Here is a 21,980-nt window from a genome sequence, read left to right as displayed (position 1 = left end):
AACGTGTTTTGCATATTACAAGAATATTTCAAGGAATATTATATATATGTATTCAGCATATTACAAGAATATTTCAAGGAATATTCTATATATGTATTCAGCATATTACAAGAATATTTCAAGGAATATTCTATATATGTATTCAGCATATTATAAGTAGTCTCATTTTATTATTCTCTGCACATTTTTATAATGTTCTTTTCATTATAACAGAACATTCTTAGAATATTTTAATATTCTCGGAAAATATTTATAGAATCTTTATAGAATATGTTTGTGCTATCTGGGTGTATGTGTGTAAGACGGCTTAATCCGCAGTACATATAGCGCTGATATAGCTCTTTGATACCGTCTGCATAAGCCTAAAAATATTAAATTTTGCAATTTTGCAATTAAAATAATATGAAATACGATATAAGACGAATAATTTTTAGTATTAATAAATCTCAAAGTGAGAATTGGCTATAAGAGCTTAGGTGCAGTTAATGAGGCGCATTTAATTAACCATATTAGTAATTTTAAGCAAAATAAATTTTGATACATTGTGTTTATCAGCGGACGTTTCGGCTCTTTCTTTGAGCCATCTTTTCATCACAAAATAAAACATAAATAAACTGAGACTTCAGATGTCGTGCTTAGATGTCGTGCTCCTTAGAGAGCCTCAAGGAGAGAGAGGCGACAACTGGTCATGTGACCAGCTATTCGTGATTGGCTGGCATATGTGCTGTTTGGACATTGCGACGCCAATGCAGAACACCGATAAATATGTCGAATGTGTGATGTGTGAGGTTAGCAATCATTGATTGTAGTAATTGTAAACACATATTTACACATTTTTGACGAAATAGAAGGTAATTACACATCACACATTTGACATCTTTCGGTGTTCTGCATTGGCGTCGCAATGTCCAAACAGCACATATTATGCCAACCAATCACGAATAACTGGTCACATGACCAGTTGTCGCCTCTCTCTCCTTGAGACTATCTAGTACTTCTTATTTGTTCTCACTCTCGCTTTTGGCAACTCTCCGGCATCGAGGATGTGTTTTATCTCTCCATAATGTCATCTTATTAATTAAAAAGTAAAAGTTTTGTTTTATACTTTATTCGTTTAAAAATAATTTCAATAGATTAATGGAATTTTTGCGATTAAAATGTTATCAAACACGACATTGGATAATAATTTTATATGTATACTGCATCCAACGAGAAGTCATGAAGCCGTCTGCGCATAAGCAGGCAGAGTGGGGAAAGCGTAGCGCGCTACTACGCTCAAAGCCCGTTTTATGGGTAAAGACCTGCGCAAAACGGACAAATTTTCGTCCGAACCTTCACGACTTCTCGCTGGATGCAGTATATACAGGGTGAGTCTTTTTAATCTTAACAGATAAATATCTTAAAAAGAAGTTTTTCTTAAATGTTTCAGATAAAAGTTTTATGGCTTTCAGGAGGACATAAGATTGGTTTGACCTTGGATAGTCATTTGATGGTCATGTAAATGTCATCTTCAATTTCTTAAATGGAACTTCCTATTTTTCATTACATATTCTTGTAGCTTATCTCGAAAGCTTTTCAAAACACTATAATAAAATGTTCTTCCGTTAAGTATTTTTTGAGTTATGAGACTTGAAAAATACAGTATTTTAACATAAATTACAAAATATCTTAGAAATTATTCAGTTTTCAATAATCTTACCTTAATACTTTTATACACAAAATAATAAGAGTAATCTTGCAAATTGATGTAAAGACAACACATAGTTGTTTTTAAGAAAAAAATATCTAATTTGCAAAATTTTTTTCTTATAATTATGCGTTTTTTTATACCAATCGATTGGTCTCGATTTTCTATGCATAGATATTCTATGCTTACCCTGTATATATATATATATATATATATATATATATATACCATATATAATTAAACATAATTACATTATTATATATGTATAATAATCTTATTAAAAGAAGCTACAAAAATAGATGAAGTCTTGCACCCCCCCCTCTCTCACTCTTTCTCTCTTCCCCTCTCTAAATAAATAAATAATTAAATAACTAAATAAATAAATAATTAAATAAGTAAATAAATAAATAACAAAATAAATAAATAAAAATATGTAAATTGCTTGTCCTACATTTGAAATAATTATGTCGGAATTAAGGTAATCTATAGTTTTAGAGACATTGAATTTTTTAACATAATAATTCATAAAAAGATATACGTAACGGTATGCAATTTACAACATCAATAATTATTGCAGATAGTAATTTGTTAAAAATGCATAATGAAATTTTAATTTGTACATACTTTATGGAATAAATGAGCAGAAAATTAAATAATTTCTATCACAGATATTTAGTAATCTTAGTTTTGGCAACAGACATATACCTGTCACAAAACTTTACCTTTTGATATCGAATATTATTTGGGGTAACTTTTAATTATATTGTTACGTCCGCGCGACAGTTTCGCGATAGCTCGAAGCGCGCAACGCAACGTCACACTGTCACACACACTCGCGCCGGGAAATGAACCAGACGATATATAAAAGAACTCGATAACTTTAATGGAATTAGAATACAAAAGCACGTTTAATAATATGTAACAAGAGACCGCGCGACCGATCAGCTCGACAGCTGTCACTCAAGTCCAAATCATGGCGTCCAGAAACAATCTCGTCGGTTGTTAATAAATAATCTCCTTGACGATGTTATCTTGGAAACGCATAGGGGATGTAATCCAAGGACGTAACAATATTTTGAATTTTTAATAAATTGTAAGTTATAAACGTATTATATTATGTATATATATATATATATATATATATATATATATTGTATAATCATAAAAATAAATAATAATAATAAATAATAAAATAGTAAATAAAATCTTTTATTATAGAGAATTTAGAGATCAACAAAGTTTAATTAAAATCATAAAATGTCGAAAACATTATGTTATTCGGAATACAATATACGAACAAATATATAATTTTTCAAACGTGTTTGTTGCTGGATTTAATAGAATGTCAGGATGAGCAGCAATTTTTATTTATTTCTAATCACTTCTTCTCGCAATTTGCATTTTACAAAAAAAAAAAAGAACTTTTATATAGTCATATCACTTTAATTATCTTTGGTTCGGTACACGTGTTTAGCCTATCTTATTTCGCGCAAATGAAGGTAGAGAGGATACGCTTGTATTTGCCATAACTTTGCACAACGTCATGAGATCAAGTAGTGTTACAGATGACAAGATACTATTAATATTGCATAGTCACCACACATGTTACAACCAGTGAGCACAATATTAAAGCACACGTGTCGCAGCATTATTGATGATAGATAAGTTTCTTTGCGAGCTTGTACAATTAAAGAACTAAAGTCAACATTATTATCGTATTAATAAATCAAAAAATTGCATTAAGTAAATTTAGGATAATATAATGTTTAATATTCAGATGAATTATTTTCAATAATCGTAAAAATGTATAATTATTATATGATTTCAAAATGTTTATATATCTATATATAATACATAACGAAATAAATTATTTATATTATTAAATAAATATTTTTATTTGTTATTATATTTTTTCATTCGCACTTATGTCACTTTTTTGTAAGAGTAATGTCAACGAAAGGTCGATTTTGCTACGAATCTTTGTCGTTTGCCCCGTTGCGGGGTTACTCTTGTTCCCGCGGAACGGCGAAACAATACCTGCACTTCATTTAATAGCTCGACTACCGACGGTCCAAGAAACGTACGACTTGAACCGGAATCTATTCTAGGTAAAGTATCGCGACAATAACGGCCTTTTCCTCCGCTGCGGTAGCGCGGAGCGTCCGACATCTCAGTTCCCACGCGAGAATTTAAGTATTATAGTTTCTTTGTTGCGGCCCCGCTCCGTTCTTCCGGTTTTCATTAAATCGGAAGGAAAAATTGCAAAAATTTGGCTTTGCTCCACGGTGGTGATAACCGATCAAACAACGCGTTCAAACAGGTTAAGTAATCCGCGACGGACTCGTGTTCGCTTTGCGTCCGGTGGGATATTTCGTTCCTGAGCGTGAATTGGAAATCCGGGTCGCCATAACGTGTTCGCCACGCGTCCTTAAATTCGGCCCACGAATCCAAATGGTTTTTCTTGCTGTGAAACCAGTGTAACGCGACACCCGACATAAAGAATGGCAAACACCGTAGGAGGTCTTTGTTCGATACGTGCACGAGTTCGCGTCCTTCCTCAATACGCACGAGGAATGTTTCCGCGTCTTCCCCTCGAGTACCTGAAAATTTTAGGTTCCACTTTCGCATGACATTATACGCGAACTTGGTGTACGCGGCGATTCGCTCGGTGCTCGACGATTAAATACCATCCGGTAGCGGACTACCTGACCGATCGCCTTCCTCCTTTGGAGCGTTTAGGTACTTCTGGTCCGACATCGCGTCTTCCCCTTGGGCGGATGACCAATGAACATCCAATTGATCTCTACGCACACGACGCAATAATCTAGCGGTTAAAATGGAGTAGCTACTCTCGGTTGAAAGTCATCGCGGAATTAACTCTTCGATTAACTGTTCGTCGTTTAATACGAAAACCCACTCATCTTCCGGGTCTACGCGACTCATAAGTTATTCGCCAACGATGGCGAAAATATAGTCGAAGGGCACGTAAGTATTCACAAGCGTTATCAAAATAATAGCGGTTGAACAAAAAAAAAATTTTTTCAGCCAACGGCACTCGTGTTATGGATTTTAGATTTATTGTCGACTTATCGCACTGCAAACACGACAATCAAATTGTTTGTCAACGATTCTCGCAAAGTCTTCAAACAATAACACGTACGACCTTCCCGGTCACGGATATTCCGCACGATATCGAATATTAGGCCTTCCTTGCAAGATTCGCACAGAAAATGTAACGAGCCGAAAATTCGTACAATCGCGTTATTTTTCCACGATATCGCGAAAATTCAACGCACACGATACGCAAAAATAAATCTTGCGCACGGAATCTGTAAAAAAAGAAAGAAGCACACATAAAAATATACGGCACCAAATAAAACAGAAAAAAAACTTGCTAACAATTATATTTATTCTATTACCGTCATGTGAAGAAAAGTTATTAAATTCAATATAATTGAGGGGACAGGTCTCTCGGCGGCCTTTTATTAAATGAGTCTGGTATTTAAGTGTTTAATTCGCCCTTATTTTGAAGAAAAAAAAGCAAAATTATTATTTATTATCTCGAGTAAAGTAAAAGTTTCGAAAGAAATAAGAAAAAATGTATGGGTAACTTTTTTTATATGTAATAACTCCGCGAAAAAAAATGGTACGAATTTTGCTTTTTTTTTTAATTTGTAGTAAAAAGTCCACATTTTACGATAGTTATGATAAGATTTGCGAAAAAAATTTATTCCACCCCGTGGAGTGCGTCAAAGTACGCAATTTTTTAGAGACAAAACACGTCCTTACTTTTGAAGCAGTGGCGTACGGGGGGGAAGGATAAATTAAAAATCTGACGAATGGTTTTTAAAGTAGAGACTTCAAGCTTGACAGTAAAAAAAAATTTTTTAATACGATTATTTTTAGCGGAGTTATGCTTATTTAAAATTATGCGAAATTTTGACTTAAAATACATATGCGTTAATTTTGTTGACGAGTGTAGAATTTCTATGATTAAAAAGAAGGCAAATACTAGTTATTGCCCTAGTATGAAAGTAAAATTTATAGCAGGCGTATTGGATTGTATAGATCATAATCAAGATGATCCATATATTATATTGAAAGATTCAACGGATAGTATAGAGAGTACCGTTTATCGGGACATTCTATTAAAATATCCTGGCATATAAGAGCCAAATGTGGTTATTTTTTTACACAATATAGGATTGTTAAAAACTACAACATGTGTACTAACGAATAAATATCATATTCTAATATCTCGAGTAAACATACTAGCCATATATTCCGATAAAGGTCGGATCGTAAGTACGCCTCGTATGGATAATATCATATCTGATATCGAATTAAATAAAGATTATCATTCTATGCCAGGGACATGTGAAAATTGTGATAGGGTAACATTGCGAATAAATTCTTCCATCCACGATAAATTAATCAAGGATTGCGGCTCGCTGCCTGTATCGATAATAAACGATCCGATATTACATCATCAATCAAGCAGAAAATATCAAAGTTGTAAACAGATTTTTAAACAGGATTATGAAAATCGTAAAGATATGATATTTGAAAGTCCCAACTATTCGATAAGTATGAATAATTTAGATACGAATAATATGTTTTCGACTACCGACTGCGAATTTTTAATTTCGGAAGAACAGAACTGTCTTTGTTAGTTCCGAGGAGAGTACTTTGCGCGATAACATGATCCAACAATTATCATCACGGAATGTGAACTATTTGGAAGATACGAGAAAAGAATCGACAATAAATTCTCATAATAAGATGGGAGAGGAATACTTGTCGCAAACTTTACAGAAATGCGTCGCGGATGTAAGAATTTCTAACGCACAAGACTCGCGTGAAAATTGTCTTTTATTTTACGATGAGTTATCGCACGAAGCGCATAATGATTTGAATCAAAATGTAAAATCTACATTGCCAGAGATAAAGCGTAACTTTGATAATTCGAATACTCTGATAAGTTACTTTATCGATGTTAATAAATACGATTCAGACGACGAGATTTTGTTACAATTGGATGCGGATAATGTTTTTAATGCGGCAATGTTGAAGAAAAAATGCTAAAAGTATTTCCATGTAAATACATCGACATTACTATAATCGATCGACATGACATCATTATAATTGCGATTAGATATAGATACAATAAATAAGATGAGTGCGATTAGATTTAAATAGATGCAACATTAATGTAACTATATTGGTATGGAAAATAAATTTACGCGCGAAACGTTACTACACTCACTCCAAAAAAAGCGGTACACTTAAAATTTGGGAAAAAATTATCAAGTTTCAAATAACAATAACTTCGTATAAATAATAAAGATAGAAAGGTTTATAAAAAACGAAAATAAAGCTTGGAATCTCTACTTTATGAATCTATTCATTTTAATGTTGCAAGATAAATTTATTGAAAATGGCGGATGACAGAACGAGAGCTTGCAAAAATAAAAAATAATGGTCCGAGTTCGCCACGACACATGGCGTGAGTCAAATGTCGTAACTTAATGGGATAAAAAGCATATGATAGTACAGAGTCTCCTCTTTAAAATGCTTTAATCATCTCGATACAATGATTTTTCGCTGAGATTTTTACATTTGAATAAAAAGGCAACTTTTTACTTTAAATGCGAATAACACTGCGAAAAATCATCGTATTGAGATAATTAAAAAACGCATTTTAAAGAGGAGACTCACACGCACACGCACGCACGCACTCGCGCGTACACACACACTTACTAACACATACGCACACAACCACGAAGACGAATTGGAATCTTAAAATACCGCGGTGCTGGCGAACCACGAAATTCTTATTCTTGCAATTCGGCGTTGTTAAAAATTCAAAAATGAATATCCCAGCACCTAATACAACTAGCAGGATTTTACAATAAGCATTTTAAAGATTCGGATTTCCACTTTTCGAAATTTTATATCGCAATTATGTGCAACAATTTTTTTCAAAATAGCAGATGACAAAATGAGAGCATGCAAAATTGGAAAATAATGATCCGAGTTCGCCGCGGCACATGGCATGAGTTAAATGTCATAACTCAATGGGATAAAAAGCATATGATGATACAGAGTCTCCTCTTTAAAATGCTTTTTTAATTATCTCGATACGATGATTTTTCGCAGAGTTATTTGCATTTAAAGTAAAAAGTTGCCTTTTTATTCAAATGTGAAAATCTCAGCGAAAAATCATTGTATCAAGATGATTAAAAAAGCATTTTAAAGAGGAAACTCTGTACAATCACATGCTTTTAATCTCATTGAGTTACGACATTTGACTCACGCCATGTGCCGTGGCGAACTCGAACCATTATTTTTCATTTTTGCATGCTCTTGTTCTGTCATCCGCCATTTTCAATAAATTTATCTCGCAACATTAAAATGAATAGATTCTTAAAGTAGAGATTCCAAGCTTCATTTTCGTTTTTTATAAACCTTTCTATTTTTATTATTTATACGAAGTTATTGTCATTTGAAAGTAGATAATTTTTTCCCAAATTTTAAGTGTACAGCTTTTTTTGGAATGAGTGTATATGTATAATTTATTTGATTCCATCATTTTGTTAGTGAAATATAGAATATACTCTGTGTAATAAGAAAATATTCTCTAAAAAAAGACATCACACATGTAAAAAAAAGCGCTAAGTATATCTTTCGTCAGCCAAAATAGTTCTTTGCAAAAATTAGTTGTCATACAAAATATTATCTTCTCAAAAATTATATTTATAGCCAAAATAATCCTTTATAAGAATTAATCACCATCAAAAATATTATACTCTCAAAAATTATATTTTATTTTTATTAATAATATGAGAAAAAACACGAGAAGAAAATAGAAGGCACAGAAGATTAAACTTAGAAAATTTAAAAATTTAAAGTTAAAAAAATAAAAATTAAAGAATTGAAGTTAAAAAAATAAAAGTAAAAAAATTTTAAGTGCAAAAATTACTTAGCGCTGTTTTTGTAAAATTATTGAAACTCTGACTGCAAAAAGCTTATATGTATGTCTTCAGAAAGGATAATCATCACTAAAGGTATAATATACAGGAGGTATTATGAGTCACAACCCATTATTGAAGAATGAATAGGTAAAGTCGAAACTAAAGAACGAAACTAAAGAATAACAAAATTATATTTGAGCCTTCTTTACAAAGAATTATAATCGAAATAATACGCTTCAAATATCCATTTTAAAATTGTGATCACGATCAAGGAGACATTACAGATGCTTCAAATCATTGTATTAGGATAAAGATATTTTTATAATATAATGGATAATATTTAGTAAATTATTTTCTATAGTCATACAAATGTATAAATATTTAATTTCAAAATGTTTATAATATATATAATATATATATAATAAAGCATATATATTTATTACATATACCGGGTGTCCCATTTTAAAGGAACCACTCAAATATCTCAAAAACACTGCGTTAAATCGAAAAATGTTACCTACAAAAGTTGTAAGGTTTCGAGGGGGACATGACATAGTAATATTCATATGACCTTGGGTGGCGTTTCCAAGGTCAAGTGAAGGTGAGAATGAATTTTTTTAATGGAAACCCATATATTTTATTATAATATCTTTTTCTACTAATTAATTTAAACAACTTTTATCTGAAGCATTTTTTTATTTTCCTAATATTTTTTAAGATATTCAAGAAAAACTTGGTAACTCTTCCAACATGTTTTTCTACGTAAAAATTCCGTCTTTTTGATTTAAAGATTTATTAATAAAATATTTTTTCTGAATTTTTTCCTTCTGTTATTTGACTTTCAATCGTAGGATTTTAAAGTGGACAACCGATGGTGACCTTGACTTTGACCTTGAGATCAAATTTGAAGGTCATTTAAAAGTTAACTTTAAAATCTTAAATGGAAACCCCCATTTTTTATTTGACAATCTTGTAGCTGACATCGAGAGCTTTCCAAAACACAATGATTAAATGTTTTTTCATGAGAGAGAGAGAGAGAGAGAGAGAGAGAGAGAGAGAGAGAGAGAGAGAGAGAGAGAGAGAGAGAGAGAGAGAGAGAGGGAGGAAGAGAGAGGGAGAGAGAGAGAGGGAGAGAGGGAGGGAGAAAGGGAGAAAGGGAGAGGGAAAGAGAAAGAGAGGGAGGGGAGGAGAGAGAGGGAGGGGAGGAGAGAGAGAGAGAGAGAGAGAGAGAGAGAGAGAGAGAGAGAGAGAGAGAGAGAGAGAGAGAGAGAGAGAGAGAGAGAGAAAGCTTATATTTATTGAGAGCGCTCTGGGACTACGTCCCCTCAAGCGCACAAAAAACAGATTACAAGCAAAACAGTATAAAAGATTTCATTCACCATGTGTCGCGTTACATGATTCGCTCTCACAGATACTCCAATATACAGGGTGACCCATTTTAACTTAGGCAGCCAAATAACTCGAAAAATAAGCACACTACGAAAAAATGTTTACAATCAAAATTTTGTCATTTCGAGGGGGACGTACAATGACGTTAAAATGAGCCCCCCCACCCCTTCCCCTGGGCGGTGAGGGGGGGCAAGTTTGAAATCTTAAATGGGAACCCCTATTTTTTATTGCATATTCGGAATCTTTGGCTAAAAACACATACAATTTGTCTGAAACATTTTTCTCGATTCATGATAGATGGCGCTGTAATCGACGAAATTCAATTTCTTCGATTTCTCTTACTGAGAACCCATGCTTACGATTCTGCAATAAATTAACAATAAAAATACCACGTTTTCATTGTTAATACTCGAAATTAGTCTTAAAACAAACTTCTCATTATTTTTTATTACTCATTAATTACTTCTCAAGAAACTGCTTTTAGCGTAACCCAGGAACAACGTCGTGGACGTAGCAGTTTTCTGTTCCCTTCGGGGTGCTTGATTAACGTGAGTCCCCTCGCCTCTCACAATTCGGGGTGCTTGAACGTGTGGTAACCCAGCCAGTGAAGGCAAGGTCGTGTGGTGATCCAGCCAGTGAAGGCAAGGTCGTGTGGTGACCCAACCAGTTAAGGCAAGGTCAAGTAGTGACCCAGCCAGTGAAGGCAAGGTCGTGTGGTGACCCAACCAGTTAAGGCAAGGTCAAGTAGTGACCCAGCCAGTGAAGGCAAGGTCGTGTGGTGACCCAACCAGTTAAGGCAAGATTGCATTGTTATCAGCTCTCTCCGCATGGAGGAGATGCTCAAAGTGTGCACCATTATTTTCTAAGGATAACAGTAATCGACAGCGAAAGTTACGTTGTACATTTTCTAGCATTAAAGGAGTTATAGCTTCACAAGCTCTTCTTATTCTTTCCATCATATTCAATCTTGTCGTTGGAGCTTTACTATACACTGCATCTTTAACGTATCCCCATAAAAAGAAATCAAGGGGGTTCAAATCCGGTGATCTCGGAGGCCACAGAACTGGTCCACCCCGCCCTATCCACCGATTTGGGAACCTTTGATTCAAAAACATCCGTACAATACGAGCATAATGAGCAGGAGCACCATCTTGTTGATACCATAAATTTAGTCTAACTGCAAGGGGAACATTCTCTAGGTATGCTGGCAAATCATTTTCGAGGAATTCTAAATACATTGGACTATTAATTGGACGTCGGAATATCGAATAATAAGATAATTTCGCAGAATAGCATACACATCTCTGCAGAAAAACAGTACCGCTCCAGATATCTGCATGCCCCTCTACACGCGTCGCACACATACATTCGTGTGGTTACATACTCTCTAGTTGCCTTCAATAATTACCTAATAAATATTGCAGCACAGACAACCACTTAGGATTAGGCTTCCCCAAATATACATGACTCTAATAAATATAATATATAATGACAAAATTAACCCCCTTAAAACGTATAAGATAAGTTTTACCAATGACATACATAACCTCTTCATATAAAAGACAAGTCTCATAACATAATTAACCCCCTCATAAGGTAAGTAGACTCATGACACAATTAACCCCTTTAGGTATAGGATCGACAAGGTTACGACACACAAGGTAAGTACCATGGATCTTTATTTCATGGAAAACATATAGCTGCTTTAAATATCTCTTTCTTTACATATAACAATATAAAATCTTAACTCGATAACGCAGACTAGAGAGATTACTAGACAAACATCATATTAATGCGGCATCGCTTACTCGCATATGTCAATAATAACCTTGGCATATATCACAAAAGTAAAATACATATATAAATATCACGCCAAGAAATATCACAATATAAAATTACGCTGTAAATGCGTTCTGTCAAAAACTTTCTTATATTACTAAACAGTCTTTTATTTGGTCGAAGATCCTGAAGACGACGGCCCTCGAGACCTACTCCTTTCACGCTGCTCAGCTTGGCTGGTCCTCTGCAGTCTCACCCGTGGCAGCAGCTCCACACCAGGAGTTGACATGCGACGACTGGGCGACGAGGTCACCTCAGTTGCCGGTCGCAAGGTTAGGTTAGGTTAGGTTAGGTTAGGTTAGGTTAGGTTAGGTTAGGTTAGGTTAGGTTAGGTTAGGTTAGGTTAGGTTAGGTTAGGTTAGGTTTAGCGGAGGTGTACAAAGAACTGTACAATCAGAAGAGGGACCTCCGCGAGCAGGGACTGGCCCTGACACAAAGAGCGGCGGAAGTGGAGAGGGCGAGGGCCCGGCAGCGCGCGGTCGACAGATGGAAGGAGAAGCTTCTCCTTCCACGAGCGGGGCTGCGAGTTGTTGGGGCCATCCGTCCGATTCTGGACCAATGGCTGGAGAGACCCTTCGGACTCACCTACCGAGTAGTGCAGGTGCTCACCGGGCACGGCTGCTTTGGTGAGTACCTGCACGAAAAGGCGGGACGCGAGGCAACGACGAGATGTCACCATTGCACGGAGGTCAGGGACACGGCGCAGCACACGCTGGAACATTGCCCGGCGTGGGCGGTGCAGCGTCGTGCCCTGACCGATGTGATAGGGGAGGACCTGGCTCTCTATACTGTGGTCCTAGCTACATTGGAGAGCCAGGAAAAATGGAATGCCGTCGCCTCCTTCTGCGAGGACGTTATCTCGCGGAAGGAGGTGGCGGAAAGAGAAAGGGAGGGCGATCCGGACGCCGACCCCATGAGAAGAAGAAGGGGCGGCGTCCGGCGTCGTCGCTTCGCTGCTCAAGCGGCGATAGATTGAGAAGAAGGCGGCGGAGTGGGAGGGACATAAACCGGCTTGCCGGTCGGTCCCTCCCATCCCGCCGTGGGAGGGAGGAGTATGGAGGAGCGGGACGAGGGGGACACGGTCTTCACCCCACGGGATGGAGACCTGGAACCCCTTCCTCCCGCTGAGGGAGGCCTCCTCTTTGGAGGTCTCTCGTAGGTGCCCCCTGGCCCGCGGCCGAATCCTAACCCCCTTTTGGGGGCGGAAGGAGCCGTGGTACAGGGGGCGGGGGGCTTGCAGAGTTCTGGGAGCGGGGGCTTCTAGGACTCATTGCACGCAGACCCCCACGAGGGGAAGAGAGGTGGGTGGCCCCACTTCTCTTCTTCAGGACCGGGGTCAAACCCGGCCCTTATGTCAAGGAGGGGAGCGCAAGCTCAGCGTACTGCGGCCCCGGAGCATGCGAAAGCGATTCCCGGGGCCGCAGTACAAGCGCTCAGAGGGCCACCGTGTGGTTTTAGTGGGTCGGGGGAGTCCCCGGGACGCATTTGAGTCCCGGTGGCGTTGATCCCAGCCCCACATAACCCTCCCACCTCCCCCGAGGTGTGAGGGTATGCGGTCGCGCATTTCCACACGCAAAAAAAAAAAAAAAAAAAAAAAAGGTTAGGTTAGGTTCCCTCTCGTGGGATGCGGCCTTGCCGTGGCGAGAGGGCTCACCCCTTGCAAGAGGATAGTCTTGCAAGGGGTGCTAACAGCATCCCGTACCCGAGTAACGTCGGGTACATCAACTCCCCGAGTCTGGGGAGTCTCCCCAGTCCCGGGGAGCCCTCCCTGTGGGAGGAGGGGGCCCACTTCCCCTATAGAGCTTCGGCTCGTATGTGGTAGAGGATGGCGACCTTGAATTCAAACGCCCGGTGGCATGGCACCGTTAGGAGAGGGCATTGCACGGCGCTTCGGCGCTTGCCCTCCCGCCATGCACTTTGCGGCCCGGGCCGCGGGGTTCTTGCTCTGTTTTCTCGGGGGGGTATTTTCGGGGGTTTTCTCCCGGGGGTATTCCCCCCGGGGTCTCGGGGTGGGGATTTTTGCGGCTGGGGCCGCGGGGGTGGGTGACCACCTGTGACTACCCGAGGGGCTTTGCCCGGAGGGTTTACCCGAGGGGCATCGCCCGGAGGGAGTCACGGTGGTCGGTCGCCGGGGCCGCTCGGACGTATTCCGAGGCGGGGCCCGGCGACAAGTGCGGCCTCAGGGTGCTGGTTGGGGGTCTCCAGGCTGGGTAGCCTGGGTCCCCGTCCCAGCGTCCCTGGGGTCGGCCGCGCCCGGGCCACTCGGACGTTTCCGAGCTCGGGCCGGGCGCGGCGTAGTGGTCACGCGTGGTTTCCCGAGGGGCATCGCCCGGAGGGTACCACGCGGGCCTGCCGCTGGGGCCGCTCGGACTTATTCCGAGGCGGGGCCTGGCGGCGAGAGCTTGTACTCCTGGTCGGTCGGGACCGTTTCCCGTCCCGAACCGGCCGGCCGGGAGAGGCGGGGTCCCTTCCACTGGATGTGATTACCGGTGGGGGGACGGCTGGTCGCCACGGCGGGCAAGGTGTGGACGGGGAGCGGCGTCCTCACCCCAACCGTCCGTGGGGCCCCCCGGGTGGCGCCACTTGTCGCGGTGCCCCCTCTGTCGGAGGAGGGGGACCCCTGAAAACCCACAGGAACGTTAAAATTCCTGTGGGCCAGTAAGGGGCTCGGAGCCCTGTGCCGGGGTGCGCGTATTCCCCCCGGCCAGAGGCATAAGCCGGCCCCCCGGGAGTCCCCGGGGCACCGGTTGTGGGGGGCGACTCCGTCGTGATTCCGGTCACGTTTCGGGTCACGTTTCGGGTCGTCTCCCCGGCCGGCGGGAGATTCGCCGGCCGGTCGAGCCGCGGCAAGGAGTGGGATACATTACAATGAGCATCAATAAATCTACAATCAAAATCGGGGAGAATGAGGAGGTGAGGGAGGATGCGCAAGAAGATGCGCAAGCAGTGAGCGACAGCCTTGCTCCTGCAAGAACGACGTTGCAGCAGGTTCTGCAAGATTGGTCGCCAGACGGTGAACCATGGGAGACATTGCCCGCCAATATAGTGGCGAAGGCCGGGAAGAAAAAAACCGACGGGGAGGATGCCTCCCTGGCTCGGTCCTTGATGAATCTTCAGCGAAGATTGAGCCAATCACCGGTCCATAATCAACCGGAACGGGATGCACGCTCAGACACAGAGCCTATGGAAGAACCACAATCTTCCGTGGTCAACAATAACAATGGTGATGCGGTGACATTCGATGCACCGGAACAAATTGTAATCGATGTCTTCCCTCAGCATCTTCTCCTGAGCAAGGGAGAGCTAGGTAACCTTAGTGTAAACAATCAGGTTACTGGATCTGAGGTTAGTTATAATCCATCGCAAGAGATGGAGGTTGAAATGGACAATGCCTCAGTGGCATCATCCTCAGCTCAAGTTCTGGGGAAAAGAAAGAAACCGGATCGGGATAGTGATACGGACGATCCGACTCCACAAATCAGGAGGAGTTCGAGGACGAGCAAAGTCCCATGCGTTGCCACGGATGAAGAAACTTCCAGTAAGAGGATCACGCGTGGTACAAATGCGATCACTCGGAGTACGCATATCAATGTGAATACGGACTCTGAACCGCAATCACAATCGTGTTCCGAGGCAGAGGGTAGAGGTGCCAGGAAACCTCCTAAGAAACCTGGAAGAAGGAAGAGGAGCGTTGATGAGCCGACAATTGAACAGAGGCTCCGCCCACTCCCGCAAAACATTGAGGAATTGGGCATCACACCCGTCTCACAGATAAGAGCGTCGGCCATTGAATGGCTCGATGACATTGAGACGATTAGGGTTAATAGTAGCTATCAGGGTTACCTGAGTGGCCAAATAAGAAAGAGAGTCAGTGTCATCAAGGAGATCTTAAGAGTCTTTGGTGAGAAAATTGAAGATTCCGGTGATCCTGGTTACTTAAGGAGACGGAACACAGAGTTAGCTGCGGAACTCGCCTCATCGAAGCGGGAGACCGCCAAGCTGAGACGGGACGTGCAAGATCTCCAAAAGATAGTAGGAGATCTAAAAAAGGCTGTGGACGGAGGTCGATTTACTGAAAGAGTAGAAAAAGCAACCTCCCCGATCGAGATCCCCAATAAGGGTTCTAAATCCAAATCCAAATCTAAGGAAAGAAAGGACATAACTGCAAGTCCTAGTGTAAATGTGGCTAATATGCAATTTACAGATGTGGTCATGAGACCCCCGTTAAAAGGTATCTCTGTGCCGATCCCAGCAGTTGAGAGGAGTACGCTGAAAGCGTATCAAGACGTTGATGCAGAACTATCACGCCGCATTGTTGAGTTAACCTCACAAAGAAAAGAGCTGAGGCAATCCCTTAAGGAACACGGTCAGAACTCCGCTCCAGGAGCTGTTTCTGCTCAAGCTGCACCAATGGCCGCAACGAACAGACCTAAAATAATTAGCAATGTTCAAATTGTAGCCCCCAAGGGAAAAGTGACACAGACTTTATCAAGTGAATCAGCGGTTGTAAACAGTCAAAAGGACGAAGCCTGGCAACAGGTAGAGTCGAAAAAAGACAAGCGACAAAGAAGGAAGAAGGCTAAACAGGCTGTCTCGGATAGCCAAAAGACCGGCACTGGGAAACCGAAAGGAACCAATAGTGGTGAAGCTAAGAGGAGGAGACCTCCCAGAACGGCTGCAGTCGCAATAAGAGGAGTAGCAGATGGCTTCTCCTACGCTGCTGCCCTGAAAAAACTGAGAGAGGAAATTTCGCTCAGTGACCTACAGATAGACAAGCCATCCATAAGGCATTCGGCCAATGGTGGCATTGTGATCGAGGTACCGGGCAAAGATAAGGCTCTTAAGGCTGAGGCCTTAAAAGAGAAAGTTGCCGGCGTATTAGGTGAAGCGGCAATAGTCACAAGACCCGTAGTCAAGGGTGAAGTTAGACTAATTGGAATAGACGACTCGGTCGTCACGGATGAAGTCGCGGACGTCATCGCTGTTGCGGGAGGATGCAAGTCCGAGGAGGTGAAAGTTGGCACAATAAGACCCATGTCCAATGGATTGTTCACGGTCTGGGCTCAATGTCCCTTAGCGGCTGCGATTAAAGCAACCCAACAAGGGAAAATAAAGATTGGCTGGACAGTAGCCAGAATAGAACTACTGAAAGCCAGACCGACCCAGTGCTACAAGTGCTGGGGACACGGACACCTGAGAGGAAAGTGCACCGCCACTGTGGACAGAAGCAGGACCTGTTTCAGATGTGGCGAGATGAACCATTCTGCACTGGTGTGTCAGAACCCAGTCAGATGCATCCTCTGTGTAGAACAAGGGAAAGATCCCAACCACAGAGTGGGTTCAAACCAATGCAAGGCAGACTTTAAAACAAAGTCAGCTGATGGTTTGGAAAAGAGACCGGATCGGAGGCCGGTAGCTATGGAGATCGAGGATGAAACGGAAAGTCCTCCAATGTAATCTGGGCAGAGGCTGGCAAGCCCAGAATATGCTGGATCAATACATGGCGGAGTTAAATGTCGCCATTTGCGCGGTATCTGAACCACGCAATATACCGGACAATATCTTCTGGTATGGAAGCTGCAACAAGTTGGCAGCCATACATTGGAGACCTGTGGGGGCCTTTCAAGCCTGCTCCTTAGTCTACAAAGCTCGGGATTTCGTCGTAGTGGAACACGGTGGCATCAATATTGTATCGTGCTACATATCACCAAACAGCTCCAGGGAAGACTTCCTTGCGTTCCTTGATGAGCTGAGCGTGGCAATCAGAATTTTGAGTGGAAGGACCCTCATATGTGGGGACTTTAATGCAAAGTCCTCACATTGGGGGTCAAAGCGCACCGATCATCGTGGCGAGTTGGTTGACGAATGGGCCGCGGAACATGACTTGCGACTGGTGAACTCAGGTACTCTTCCGACGTGCATCCGACCACAAGGATGGTCGATAATCGACCTCACATGGTCAACTGCGGATATCCGCAGTATCATCAGTGAATGGAAGATTATGCGTGACATCGAATCTTTGTCTGATCACGAATACATACAGATGTTGATCGGTCAAGATGACAAATGTTCGAGTATAAAGAACAAAGATCATAAAAGACTAATATACCCGAGGTGGAATATTAAGAAACTGGACGAGGACATATTCCGAGCAGTTGTGTCCTGGAACTGCGCAAACGCCAGTGAACTGGATGCCGAAGAAACGGCCGAACAAAAGGCCAAACGGATCGAGCAAGCTATCCATCAAGCCTGCGACGCAGGAGCGAACAGGATAAGGAAGAAGCATCCAGTGAAAGAACAAACGTACTGGTGGAACTCGGAAATCGAGAGAGTCAGAAAGATCTCGATAATGAAAAGAAGAGCTTGGACTAAAGCCAAGCAAAGAGGTAGACGCCCGGAAATGACCAGACAACTCAGAAATGAGTATATAATTGCCAGAAGGGTTCTGAAACAGGAGATCGATAAGGCCAAATATCAGGCTTGGAAAGAACTCATTCAGACGATTGAGGAGGATCCCTGGGGGTTACCCTATAAAATCGTTCTGAAGAGATTAAGGAGGTCATCTCCAAGTCTCACGGAGACCCTAAATAGGGATATAGTTGAGACCCTTCTGGAATCTCTATTTCCCAGTGGCAGAGAATCTAACCCGGCGGAGGCATGGATGGATTGGCGATGGAACGAGGAAGAAGAAGAGGCCAACCTCATAACTGGTCGGGAAGTTTTCGAAGTCATCAAGCGTAAAGCTGGTGGCAATACCGCACCAGGACCTGACGGGATCAAGAGTAAAATCCTTGGGAAACTGCCAGGAGATATGATCCACGACATTGTCGAGTGTTTCAATACATGCCTTAAGGAGGGCACTTTCCCCGTCCGATGGAAGAGAGCTATGCTGGTTCTAATACCCAAAGGCGGGGACAACTCAATAGAGGAAATGCCGAAAGTCCGCCCGATATGTCTCCTCGATGAATTGGGCAAGGTCTTTGAAAAGACCATTGTAGACCGGCTTAACAAATGGATGAGGGAAAACCCAAGGTTCCAGCTCTCGGAGGACCAGTTTGGCTTTAGAGAGGGAAGGTCAACTTGCGACGCCCTTACACGGGTTCAGTCCGCAATTGAGGAAGCGATCCGGCAGGACGGTGTGGTAATTGCGATAAGCATCGACATTAGCAACGCTTTTAACTCGCTCCCGTGGCCTGTTATTAGGAAGGCACTCGAACAGAAAGGCTTCCCCGAGTACATACGAAGAGTCATCGACAGTTATTTACATCAGAGAACTGTCGAATATGTAGATAAACAGGGCGATATCATTACCAGACCGATGACTGCTGGAGTACCTCAGGGATCGGTCCTTGGCCCGACCCTTTGGAACATCGGGTACGACAGCGTGCTTCAAGACGGCTGTGAGTTTGGGTGTCGGACCATTTGCTACGCGGACGATACTCTTATCCTAGCGACTGCAGACACGATTGCTACGGCCACAGCGAGGGCCAATATACAGACGGCTCTTATTCTTAACAGAATTAAAAGATTGGGTTTATCGGTCTCAGCTGGCAAAACTGAAGCGGTATTGTTTCATGGGCGGAGGAAACCAGAGCAATATCCGAGCGTTGTTATCGATGACGAACTAATTCAAACCGGTACGTCGATGAAGTATCTTGGCGTCATTCTGGACAGCAGAATGATGTTCAAAGACCATTTCGAGTACGTAGAGACCAAAGTCTCCAAAGTAACTCGAGCGTTAGGCAGGCTCATGCCCAACTTAAGGGGCCCCAGAGAAGCGAAAAGAAGACTCTACGCCAATGTTGTGACATCAATCGTGTTATATGCCGCGCCAATTTGGTGCGACGCCCTGACAACGGCGAGACGTAATCGCGAGAGGCTGGATCGGCTGATGAAAATCACCAATTTGAGGGTGATATCGGCATACCGGACAGTCTCTCTCGATGCGGCGTCAATCTTGGCGAGAATGCCACCGCTCCACCTGATGGCAGCAATGAGGAAACGTGTATATACGAGGACGGTTGATCTGAGACGGCAAGAGGACTGGTCTGCGAAGGCAGAAGCGGAGATCAGAGTTTCCGAGGCTCTGCTGACAAGGCGACAATGGGAGATTTATCTTCGAAGACCTATGATCGCTGGAATCCGCACCAGGGACGCCGTCCTGCCTAACCTCTCAGCTTGGTTAGACAGGAAACACGGGGGAATGGCCTTTCACCTGACTCAACTAATGACGGGACATGGCTGTTTTGCCTCCTATTTGTATAGGATAGGTAAAATAGGATCGCCAGTGTGTGAACACTGTGACGAGAACAAGGTGGACACTGCTGAACACACCTTACAGGATTGCGTGAGGTGGAACGCGGATAGAGATGTCCTGAAGTCTGTCATTGGGAATGACTTGAAACTGGAAACAGTGGTGAAGGCTATTACCTCGGAAGAGACAGCCTGGAGAGCGCTGACTCAATTCGCTGAGTCAGTTATGCTCGATAAGGAAAATCGGGAAAGGGAGAGACAAGCGCGCGAGGCGCTGATCCCACCCGAGTCAAGTGATGAAGAGGAGTTTGACACTTCCACAGGTGATTCGACACAATAAGGAAGAGTCCAATAGGGATGATCTAATCTGTATATAGTTTAGGTGTAGATAAGAAAGGAAAGATCATGCGCGCATGTGTATAATCTACATAGGGATGGCTTAGTCTAGCTAGTAGTTGGACTGGATTGTTTAGCTCTGATTAGAATTAAGCATATAGGGATGTGCGCAATACTGCTTAGTATGTGTGCAATGTGTATATAGGTTTGCAGATATATGTAAATACGTTATGTCGTGTATATGGGGGTGTATATATATGTATATATATGTATATATTTATATATATGTATTATTTGGAGAGTTATACTCTATGTACTGTGTGGCTATGTATATATAACTTAGCTATGGGTGGGTATGAGTGTAGTGTATGAGTGTGTGTATATAAAGAGGCTATGTGTATGCATGTATGTATGTAAATACGTGTGTGTATATATGTATTTTAAGGAGATTACCGTGAGGAGGGTTTCGCAGTTAAATGCGAAGCTGGGTTGGGTCCGGGAATGTAATGCCGACAGCAGTTCTCCCGGGCCCAACACTGACCAGGAAGGAGGAATGCCTTCCGGTCACGGGCAGGGGTTTAGTGGGTAGGGCCGACCGTGGCTTGTTGTCCCTCGTGGGGGATCGGGTTTAGCCCGATCAACCACTTGAGACATGGAGCCGCGGCCGGAGGAGTCCCACATAACCCATGGGGCCGGCCCCATGGGTATCCGTAATGGATTCCCCTGCCCAGCGCCGTATCGCTAAATCAAAAAAAAAAAAAAAAAAAAGGTTAGGTTAGGTTAGGTTAGGTTAGGTTAGGTTAGGTTAGGTTAGGTTAGGTTCTCTCTCGTGGGATGCGGCCTTGCCGTGGCGAGAGAGCTCACCCCTTGCAAGAGGATAGTCTTGCAAGGGGTGCTAACAGCATCCCGTACCCGAGTAACGTCGGGTACATCAACTCCCCGAGTCTGGGGAGTTTCCCCAGTCTTGGGGAGCCCTCCCTGTGGGAGGAGGGGGCCCACTTCCCCTATAGAGCTTCGGCTCGTATGTGGTAGAGGATGGCGACCTTGAATACAAACGCCCGGTGGTATGGCACCGTTAGGGGATGGACATTGCACGGCGCCTTTGGCGCTGTCCTCCCTCCATACTGTTGCGGTTTGCGCCGCTGGGACTTCCTCCTCCGTGCTCTGGGGGGGTATTTTTTCGGGGGTTTTTTCTCCCGGGGGTATTCCCCCGGGGTCTCGGGGTTGGGGTCTTTGCGGCTGGGGCCGCGGGGGAGGGGACCAATTGTGATCACCCGAGGGGCCTTGCCCGGAGGGTTTTACCCGAGGGGCATCGCCCGGAGGGGATCACAGCGGTCAGTCGCCGGGGCCGCTCGGACGTATTCCGAGGCGGGGCCCGGCGACAAGAAGTACCCCAGGGTGCTGGTTGGGAGTCCCCAGGCTGGGTAGCCTGGGTCTCCGTCCCAGCGTCCCTGGGGGGTTGCCGCGCCCGGGCCACTCGGACGTATTCCGAGCTCGGGTCG

At 42.9% G+C, this 21,980-nt stretch overlaps 1 pseudogene; it reads left to right on the top strand.

Moving 5' to 3' along the window:
- The first annotated feature begins 5,616 nt into the window (after window positions 1-5,616).
- Window positions 5,617-6,772, top strand: LOC145948253 (uncharacterized; annotated as a pseudogene).
- Window positions 6,773-21,980: the final 15,208 nt, after the last annotated feature.

This window comes from Prenolepis imparis, unplaced genomic scaffold (assembly GCF_030444845.1).
Source record: "Prenolepis imparis isolate NDT839.2.m4 unplaced genomic scaffold, iyPreImpa1.0 SCAF_304, whole genome shotgun sequence".
NCBI lineage: Eukaryota > Metazoa > Arthropoda > Insecta > Hymenoptera > Formicidae > Prenolepis > Prenolepis imparis.
This window is presented reverse-complemented; position numbering and strand designations above follow the sequence as displayed.